Below are 10042 nucleotides of genomic sequence, written 5' to 3'. Positions count from 1 at the left end.
ATGCCGTTGCTTGGAGATTTGGATTTTAACTGCTGTATTCTCTGTTTCTTTATGAAAAAGCAGTAAGGAAGCTTCAGGTGCATTCAGAATGAGCAGTAGTGGAGTTTGAATCAAACTGTTCTGAAGCTGAGGATATTCTAACATAGAGCTCCAAATGCACGCATCTGTTCAAACTGTGATAATGATTCATTTCCTTTGTCAGCGTTTCTGCTTTGTGAGAGGTTCAGTATCTGCATCCAATCAAAACTCATGCACAGCTATACAAGGTACTGGGCTGTTGTTACAAAAAACAACAGTAAAAACAAGGAGAGAAGTTAGGGCGCTTCAGCCCCATCTCTCGCACTTACCCACTCCCCTCCCCCAGTCGTGCCATTTCACTGACACTTTCTTTGAATGCAAAGGTCATTGTATCCCACTGTTTCCAGTGAGCCAGCTTCCTGTTTGACAGCACTATCCATCTCAGTTAACACAGTTGCTCAACATGTTGTGAGCTAACATGTGGAACACGCTATACTAAGTGGCCAAGATTTGATTCTTGGCACCTACAAAGGGAATGGGCTTTGCAGGGAACCTGCTCCAAGGAGGCATTCATTGTGCAGCGATCCACGCTGGCCGAGAAGCTCACTGGGGGAAACTCTCCTTTGCAGCACTTTTCTGTTGAGCACACCATGGAGGACAGTGCGATTGACTTATGTAGGAAATTAGCCATTTCTTCTTTGTGTAGTAACTACCATTTTTTCAAACTACAATCTTGGAAAATGAACAGATTAAAATATTATGTCTGTCATTACTAGTATGTCTCTCCTTTACAGGTCTAGTATAATACCCCTTTTTTCATATAGAGCATTAATTCCTGCAGTTACTTTGTACTGGAAAATGTCCTAGATGATATCATACTTAAAAATGGAGAAAATACCATATTGGTATTTATCAGTTCCCAGCTTTGCTTTGTTTTATTTTTTTACCTCACCCAGAAAACTCTGTTCTTCTAAATTATAATAATCGCATATAAAAATAGTGGAGAACATGCCAATTATATAATTTGAAGCTGCCTTTTTTATTGTGTGTGTTATAGGAGAGGTTGTCTGTTGGCAAGCTGTAAGATAAGATGCAGGCGAAGCACAAAACTAGCTGGTTTTAAGACGGTTCAGATTCATTGCAAAATTTTGTTAAATAGTATGTGGTATGAAGATTTATTGGCATGTAAAAAGATTTGTAAAGCTGTTTTTCTTTCTGAGCCTGTTTCAAGTCTTTTGGATCAGGGAAAATCTGCTTCTCTTGTGAGTACTGTTGAGTTTGTTTTGTTTTTGTTTTTGAAAATATTCATTGACAAGCAATTATTCTGTTCTCTTTACTGATGTTTTGTGAACAGGAAAAAGTTGAATTAAATGGCTGAAGGTACAAGCTAAAGGTTCTCTTATGCTTTTCTAAATGCAATAAATCTCTGAGCAGCTTGCTCTGTAGAAAACTGACTAGGTTACCAAGATGAAGAGTTGTCCTGACATTCCCTAGTGCTAAATTAAACATTAATTTGTTAAAGCTTTATGAAGCTACATATAGCCTATGAACTGACTGGTTACCTACCTGTGGGATTACAATTCCAGATACTGTAAACTTCTGGGCTGGAAAAAGGTATATTATTTTTTCCTTTCTTTCCTGATGTTGTATTGCTCCAGGACATGAGTGTTAAGGATCATTGAAAGCTGCTGCCTGCTCTTGGAAGCCACCTTTAGAATACGTCTTTTTGTATGTGTTTCCCACTGGAGGTCCAGCTGGAAGAAGAGATGTCATTTGGTTTTTGTGGTAGAATTGTGAGTGCAGTTGTATCAGTTTTCACAATTGTTTTCTTTGTAGCTTGCCAAACTAGGGTAAACAATTTTTGAGAGAAATACATGGAAGGATGTAGAGATGGAATTTCTGAAGATGGAATTCCTTACTGAAGAAGACTTGTTGTTTTATCACCTCTACTTAGTCCTGCATTATTTGGACAGTGGATCTTTACCCAGTAAACAGCTGTTTATAACATTTTCTGTTGACTGTTGTAGTGGAGCCTTTTCCAAGTAACCTTGGCCTCATGAAAATTTGCTTTGCTGTTGAGAGTTGTGAAAAATCTTCTGCAACAAAATAGGGACTTGTTAACAGCTTAACTGGAGGGTGTGAAATCTGGGAGTGACAATAAAGTTTTAATAAACATTTATGTAGCTTTATTTAATCATTTAATGCTAGACCTGACAGTAGAAAATCTGCTATATCTTTTGTGCACAGGACGTGTCATTTCTTTATAAGGACTCTGTGCATGTATGACATGCTCTCTTCTAATAATTTGGGATGGAGGTTGGACATTTCAACTGGGATATTTTTGTAAAAAATACAGCCTTTAGGGCTAGTTTTGGTTGACCATTAGAATTCTATATTGTGGCCTGCAACTAATCTTTTATAATATGAAGAGGGAACTTGCACAGAGACTATAGGTCTCACCAAGGAAATACTCCACTGAAGATGGATCAAAACACAACTCTGAATGCTGGGGATCATAATTTGCTGCAGGCCCTGTCCCTCCACAGTTAAAAATATAAAGGTAGCTGCCATCTCACTTATTTTATGTGGAAGCCCCCAACTTCTGGATTAGCTGTGGAAGTAGACTCACTATTACTTTTGGAGGTTTGGGGAGCATAAAGCTAATTGAAAACTTTGGCTAACTTTCTGCAATTTTGATTGAAACCAGAGGGGGGGGGGCGGGGGGAAATTTAGTCATGTTTTATTTTCCATGGATATTTTTGTTCAGTTCTGTTTGCTAGGCCTGATCAAAGGTTCTTTAAACAAGCCAAACACTGAATGGGCTGTGCAGACAGTATAACTTTTGTATTCCCTGAAGATGGTTCTGCTTAGATCATGATACAGATGTGAGAGACTACTATTTACTTATATCATAATTGTTTTGTGAAGAAAAAGTATCTGTGCCTGGTGTGATTTTTAGCTGTAGGTTAGAAAAATAGCTACTTAGGAGACATTTCCAATGGCACGGCTGTAGGTTTAGAAATAAGTGTGTTGCATGATATTATTTATTCAAAAAAATCTATATACATGTCCTGCTCCCTAAAGTGGAGCGGATGAGGTGTTGCCAGTTGGAGCAGAGAAAGTGAGGAAGTCACAAAGGAAATTTTGCAGTTGGGAAGGTGATGCACAGAATTGAAGGGACTTGTCCCAGATTCATAATAAGTCTGGCAGGGTCATAAAATAAACCACAGTCTCGCAAGCCATGGTACTTTAATGACAATATTCTCCTTTTGCATGGGAGGGGGAGTGCAAACTACTTGGGCCCTGCCCTTCTTTTTAATGGTTAATTTGATGCTTTCTGTGATTACTGGATACACTTAAATACTAAAGGGGGAAAAAGCAAAAAGAGAGAAATGACCCCAGTTGCTTTGGGTATTTCGACATTTAGAAAACTAGCAATCAAAAACAATCTGCCAGGTGTTTTAGTGTGTCAGCTTGAATGCTCAGCTCCTTTTGCTTTATTTAGCTTTTGTGTCACCCTTATACGTGTATTGCTGTTTTTGGAATTGTTACTACCTATCAATATTAGAAAGGTGTAAATGCCAAGGAGGGAGTGGAAATGCCACAGGTGTTCCCAGAGAGTAATGTTAGGAATAGTTGGATGTAACTAATCAAAAGGTAATTTTGCATTGAACACCAGGAAACATTTTCTAAGAGTTGGTTTACTTGGACTGTGGCAGGTTTTTATTGCTGTCGAATGCACAGAGAACCACTTTTATATTCTTTTATCAAGAATGAAGCAATAAAAAACATGAAAGTGTAGTGGAGCCTTGCTAACTCATACATGCCATGCATTTGGGAGAACTATTGTGTTAAGTGCTTTGAAGGCAAGGAGTTTGATTCTCCTAACACTTATTCAAGTAACTGTACATGCAAGTCAGTTGTGCTGTCTTATATACAGTTGAAATGGGAAGAAAATCCAAGGTCCTTACCTGGAAGTGTATGCAATCCATTTACAGGTATACTGAGTTTCTCTGCTTCTCAAAGACTGCTGTCCAGGGTTGCTTGCTAAAGTGTACATGGGGCAGGATCACAAGTTCTGTCCATAACAGCACAAATGACAACAGAGTACTTTAGTGAGGTTTTTATATTGGTGAGGTACTGTTTTCACAAATTTACTGGTAAGGTTATGACTTAAACAGTTAAACAAACTACATTAAACTTAAACAAACTACATTTCTGATGGTTCTTTCATGTTCTCATTGTTTGCTGTTTCTTTCTTTTTTGTATTGTGCTAAGTGCCGTACAAATGCAGCCCTGAAGAGTTTAAAGTGTTTGTTGGTCTTACACAATTAAAAAACATGTAGATTATAAATTCATTAGCTTTCAGCAGGGTCTTCAAGTGATTTTTTTTTTTTTTTTGTGCAGGTGTGTCTCCCCTTCCAAGCTTGTTTGCTGCTAAATAGAGGTTTTTTGGTAAAGTAACACATCTCATTTTTAACAATTTTTTGTTCTTGGCTCTTTTGAGTAGAAGACCTTTATCTTAATTTGTGATTAACAGCTGCTTTTCTGATTTAAAATTCAAGATAATCTTTTTTTTTCCCTGGTGGTTTAGGCCATCTCTCTTCTTCACCCACACGCCCATTCCCTTCTCGGTTGTTTTCCATTTCTGGGAAAAGGTGGAAGGACAGACTAGAGTCCTCAGCATAACTGGCTGGTGCTACTGTAATGTATGTTTGGCACTGAACTGTGAAGTAAAAGTCAATAATGATTTTGACTGGAGCTGTTGGGTAGATCAAAATTCTGGCAATGCTATGAAGTTGTCTAGATTAAAAGATTCCTTCTGTGGTCCCCATCCTCCACAAATTCCATGGCTTTTATAGTTTTGGGTGGGTTCCTATTGTTGCTCCCTTATCATAGGTAAAGAACGTTAGAAAGGTTTCTGTCAAAAGTGGTTTCAGGTTTCTTGGCTTGTTCACCTTGGCTAGGGACAGACATTCAAAAAGCCTGAGCTTGAATTGGTTCAGTCTTTGCAGGTTAGTTTAACCTGGCTAGGCTAAACTGATTTGTACCTGTACAGACATCCCAGAAATGCAGGTATGTGCCTGCAGTGGCTTAGGCTAGAAGTCGGGGGGGTGGGGGGCGCTGCAGCAGCCCTCCCTTCCCTTCCACAGTGCCAAGCTGGGGGGGTGGGGGTGGCCAGGCCCTGCCAGTCCCGATTAGGGAGGGGTTCCCCCTCCCTCCTTGATAACAGAGCATTTATCAGCATTATCAGCATTTAACGCCCCATCAGAAAACAAAGCCCCTCTCATTAGTTCAAGCTCTTCTTAAACAACTTTTTCCAAGGAAGGGAACATTCCAAGGAGGGACATAGCCAGCTACCTGTTAATTAGCTCCAGAAAGGACACAGTCCTGTCTGCCTTTGTCTCGTCTGCCACCGTAGCCAGCATGTGGTCTGCCAGCTAATGCTGAGAGGTGTGTGTGCAAGTCCAAGGGGATGGGGAATCCCTGCTTAGCAGGGAGTGGTGAGGGAAGGTGGGGGATCTGGGGGAAGCCAGGCAGATGCCTGCAGTCTCTGCTGGAGCTCCAGCCAGGGAGCAGAGGGGCAGGGCCAGCTCTCCTGTGGAGCAGAGAGCCTAGCCCAGAGAGTGCACCGGGATGCTGGTGGGAGTCTGGTTTAACTTAAACTAGGAAAGGGTCTGGGACAAACATTGCATAAATCGGTTTGACCCAAATAAGTCTGATACTACGTTCAGCCAGGTTTATCTCAAACTGGTTTCAGCCATTATCAAACTGCTTTATGTGCACTGAACATCTGTTCTGTTACAGGTTTAAACCAGTTTGTGATCACTTAGACTGGTTTATGTGTAATGTCTATCCCTAGCCCTTGAAAGTTCTTGCCTACCCTGGAACACTTGATGGCAACTAGATGGTAGGATTCTATTCCTAGAACCACAAATTAGAGCCAAGCAATTAGGAGGGAAAGGACTTTTATTCAGGCTTCTGCTAAGAACCTTTTGCTTTTTTGTTTTATATGCACTTAATTACAGGGCCTAATAAAGGCTTGGATTAGAGGGGCACCTTTGTTAAAAAAGTTCAACCCCTTCAATTCAGGCAGAAGAGTCGTCTTCTGTAAACTTCACGGAGGACTCCCCATGCCCTTCCCTTAAAAAAAAAAAAAAAAGTCTGTCAAATCAATTGAAAGCCAGGCTTAAGACTTCTGGTAAGGTAAAATATGAGTGGTTAGGTAAAGTATTAACATGAAAAATCTTACTTGTGGAAAAATACATATTTCAATCTTTCTTCACCTAGACATAAAGAAGCAATAACTGCACCCCAAAAAACTAACTGCCAACCCTCAAAAGAACAGGGCTTTTTGATTTTTTGTTTTTGTTTTTAAAATCAGGTTGCTTTCAAGCTGTATTAGAAATGCGTGTTATATTTGTGGTGGACTCTTATTATTAAGCAAATCTCTAGCGTCACTACTTTATGAATACTTTGGCTACTACATTCCTTGCATAGCTAATTAGGTAAGTTCTTAACTTGAAAACACTGGTCAACAAGTGCTCCCCCCTCCCTTCACTCCCTCACAGGTGAACAACCCCCCCCCCCCCCCCCCCCCCCAAATAAATGCTGATCTGTGTAAAAGCTGCTGTGTGGTACTGGCTGGCTGATCCCAATATATTATTTAGAGGATTCTTGTATGGAACAAAAACCTCCACAAATAATAATCTACTTTTTTAGATGGCAAACATCTGGGTAGCATAAGTAAATGGGTAATTTATTAGTGTTTGAACAGCTTAAAGGAGAGTAACTGAATGAAGCCCTGAATAGCTCAGCACTTCTGAAGGCTGCTTTCCATCTCATTTGTGGTTTGTGACTGAGCAAAACACAGTGGCATTCTCATAAAGAGAAGAAGAGTCAGGGTTGGAAAGAGAGAGAGCGCTGAGTGGACAGAGCTCATTTTGGCCACAGTGAAACACCCTTGCTTCGTTTCCTGTGTGCCTGTGAGATTTTGCATACCCATGATGAGAATTTTAAAGCAAGGATTTTTGAAATGTATAATATTTTGACGACTGCTTTGAGGGCTCTAATGAATTCTAAATTGTGTTTCAGTGTAGTGCGTATCATTTGTTTGTTTCATACCGGTAATTGGTAAAATTTGGAAGATGTCACCAAGAGAAAACATCAAGAATTATGTTTTGTTTTGTTTCTGAGAAATAGCAGCAAGGATATAACAGCAAACCTGCACTGTTGTTTTACAAGGGTTGCATTCCATAAAGCTTTCACTCGCTGTGTGCTGCAGGCTGTATGCAAATAGAAACTTTTGTCCCATTCAGCTTCTAGCTTTGCACTCTTCAGAGAAATATTTTCACGGTGTTAGTTCTATAAGCCAGTAAATAAAATGTTGAGGAAATTGTGACAGAAAAGAGCTCCTGGCTCTACAATCCTTACAGCAAGTTAGGGTAAAATAAAAAATAAAATACACTTGAGAAGGCTCAGATATTCTCAATTAAAAACTCAGATCAGCTTAATAAATTTGGATTTTTTTTTTTTCTTGACACAATTCCTATCCCTCAATTAAACATACAAAACCACGAACCACTAGTATTTTTGAGGAAAGTTGGGAAACGGTGCATGCTAATTTAATTTAATTTTTTTAGCTACGATTTTATTTCCCTTCCATGGGAACCTTTTATGTAATGTAATAATATTACTTCTAAAAAAATAAAGGAATAAAAGAGATCTCATTAGGTCATCCCCCTGTCAATAGGAGAAGAATGAGGTGCATTTAATAGACATGTCTATTTGATGCTCAGTAGTTAGGCAAATATATTGAGACCAGAATCAGCTCATTTCATTCTCTCACTGCCCCTCATCAGCCGCCTCCCACCCCAGGTTGATTACCTTTTTAAAATATCATATCTTTGGGTCTGTATAGAGGAGGAAGAGAAGTGCAGATTTAAAAATATTAAACCCTTTTAAAATCCTTTTCTAGATGGAGCAATTTGCATTTTAATACGTGTTTAGCTGGTCAAGGTGGACACTTGGCTTCAGTCAGCTAATGTAGTGAAATACAGCTTGCCCCCAAACATTGGAGTATTCATAACAGCAGGGACTTCAATCCAGGTCTCCCAGGTGAGTATCCTGACCACACCAGACTGTAGTCACTCTTAATTTCTCTCTGCCTCAGATAATATTTATTTATTTATTGGCTGCATTGAAAAATCAATGATTTGTACAGCTGTAATAAAAACTACAGTATCTTGTATCCACTAGGATTTCAGCTAACTTGACATGGTGAACTCAGTGTAAGTGAGTCAGTGAACTCCTTTTCGACTGAAGTTATAGGCCTAGTTTAGATACACACTTGTTTATCCTAGGTGCTTACTGGCACTTAATATGTTTAATGCTTTGCTAACAGGCTTTGTTGTCCTATTTTGGACAGGACCAATGAATAGTCCTATAGCCTAGGAACCAAGCTGAACATATGCTTGCAGTTTCAGTGGAAAGTATATATCATGCTAGAATTTGACTCAAAGAGGATTTCCATTGAAGTGTATGAGAGAAGGAAACCTTTCAAGACAATATGGCTTCTTTTTATTGGATAATGCAATTTTACACTTGTCCTGACCAAAATATCAGTCTCTTCTTGGATGTAGTTACTGTCAGTTATATTGTAAAGCTGTACAAATTCCACAAATAAGTATCAGCATAAATTCTGTGTATACTTTTCAGTTGCTGCTTCTTCCCACATGGATATTGCAACATTTTCCAGTAAAGAGTTAAATTAGACTTAGCTTGAAAGAGGGTGCGCGCACCATTCTGGATTCTTAGCGTGTGTGCGCACCATTCTGGATTCTTAGCTAAATTGCTTTCATACTTTGTTTTTATAATATATTTGCTGCTTAGCCACATTTTGGCCTTTTTCCTTTTTCTAACAAAAATCATTATGTGGGATTGTTAGTAGATAGTTCCTATTTTCACAGTGACGGCTCCATGCTAAAAATGTCTTTTAGCTCAGGGATCTTTAACTGACGGCAATTTGTCCATCTTTCTGTGCGTGTTCTCTTCAGCACTGTGTAGAGATTTTGTGAAATTATGGGGAAGACTTTGAGGGGAAGTATTTATTTTGAGCTAAAAATGACTGAAAACAGACAAGTGTTTGGAAAAATAATATCAAATAATTATATATATAATATAAAATATTTTCAAGATCCAGTATGAAGATACTCTATACAACATTCAGCATAAGGAAATTGGCATTTCATAAAATATTTGATTCTGGAGTAAGTGTTTCAGTTGTCACTAATTTTATATCTATCAATCAATCAATCGATAGATATAAAAGTAGTGACAACTGAAATATATATATGGTCAGAATGGTCTATAAATAATACAAGTATTGTCAATGTAAAGTATTTGGTTACTGTAAAAGGGATACGTACCATTATTTTGTGACACACTATATAGAGGTATACCTAACAAAAATCATATTCCTAATAAGTGTTATAAGAAAATTAAATGTATTATTCTTATTAATTTATTACATCAAATACTTTACCTCCAGATTTTTTTCTAGTGGCTTGAGCCCTTTGAACAGTCTGTTCCTTTTTATTATGATTAGTAATAGTAGTAGTATTTTTAAAGCTATATCTATTATTAACTGCACAGAAACACAATTTCTGTTGATAATTTGCCCAAGCAATCCTAGGCAACTTTGAAACAAAAGCTCCACATGCAATCCCCTCCCTCACCCCGCCCTGTCTCCCCTGGCATCTCTAAGTAAAGAACATATTTACAACATTTTTTTTCCTTTCCTGTTTTTTTTAACACCCCCTTCCCCCCCACACTATAAATGTGTATGTGAAATTGAAAAACTAATTAAAAGATTAACAGCATGCACAGTACTTTACACAAAAGGCATGTGTTAATTTGTTAAAATACTAAAGAATTTTATGTCTTCTTTTTTGACATTATCAAAATATTTTCAGTGGAACTGGTTGAACCTACAAGAATTTGTTGCTTTATTTTATATTCTTCT

At 38.3% G+C, this 10042-nt stretch overlaps 1 protein-coding gene across 5 annotated transcripts in view; it reads left to right on the top strand.

Annotated features, from left to right (window-relative positions):
- Nucleotides 1–10042, top strand: part of SATB2 (SATB homeobox 2) — a 168116-nt gene that overhangs the window by 25258 nt on the left and 132816 nt on the right. The gene's annotated exons all lie outside the window — the stretch shown is intronic.

Source organism: Alligator sinensis, unplaced genomic scaffold (genome assembly GCF_000455745.1).
Source record: "Alligator sinensis unplaced genomic scaffold, ASM45574v1 scaffold258_2, whole genome shotgun sequence".
Taxonomy (NCBI): Eukaryota; Metazoa; Chordata; order Crocodylia; family Alligatoridae; genus Alligator; species Alligator sinensis.
Note: the sequence above shows the minus strand (reverse complement) of the source record. Positions and strands in the feature narration are given on the sequence as shown.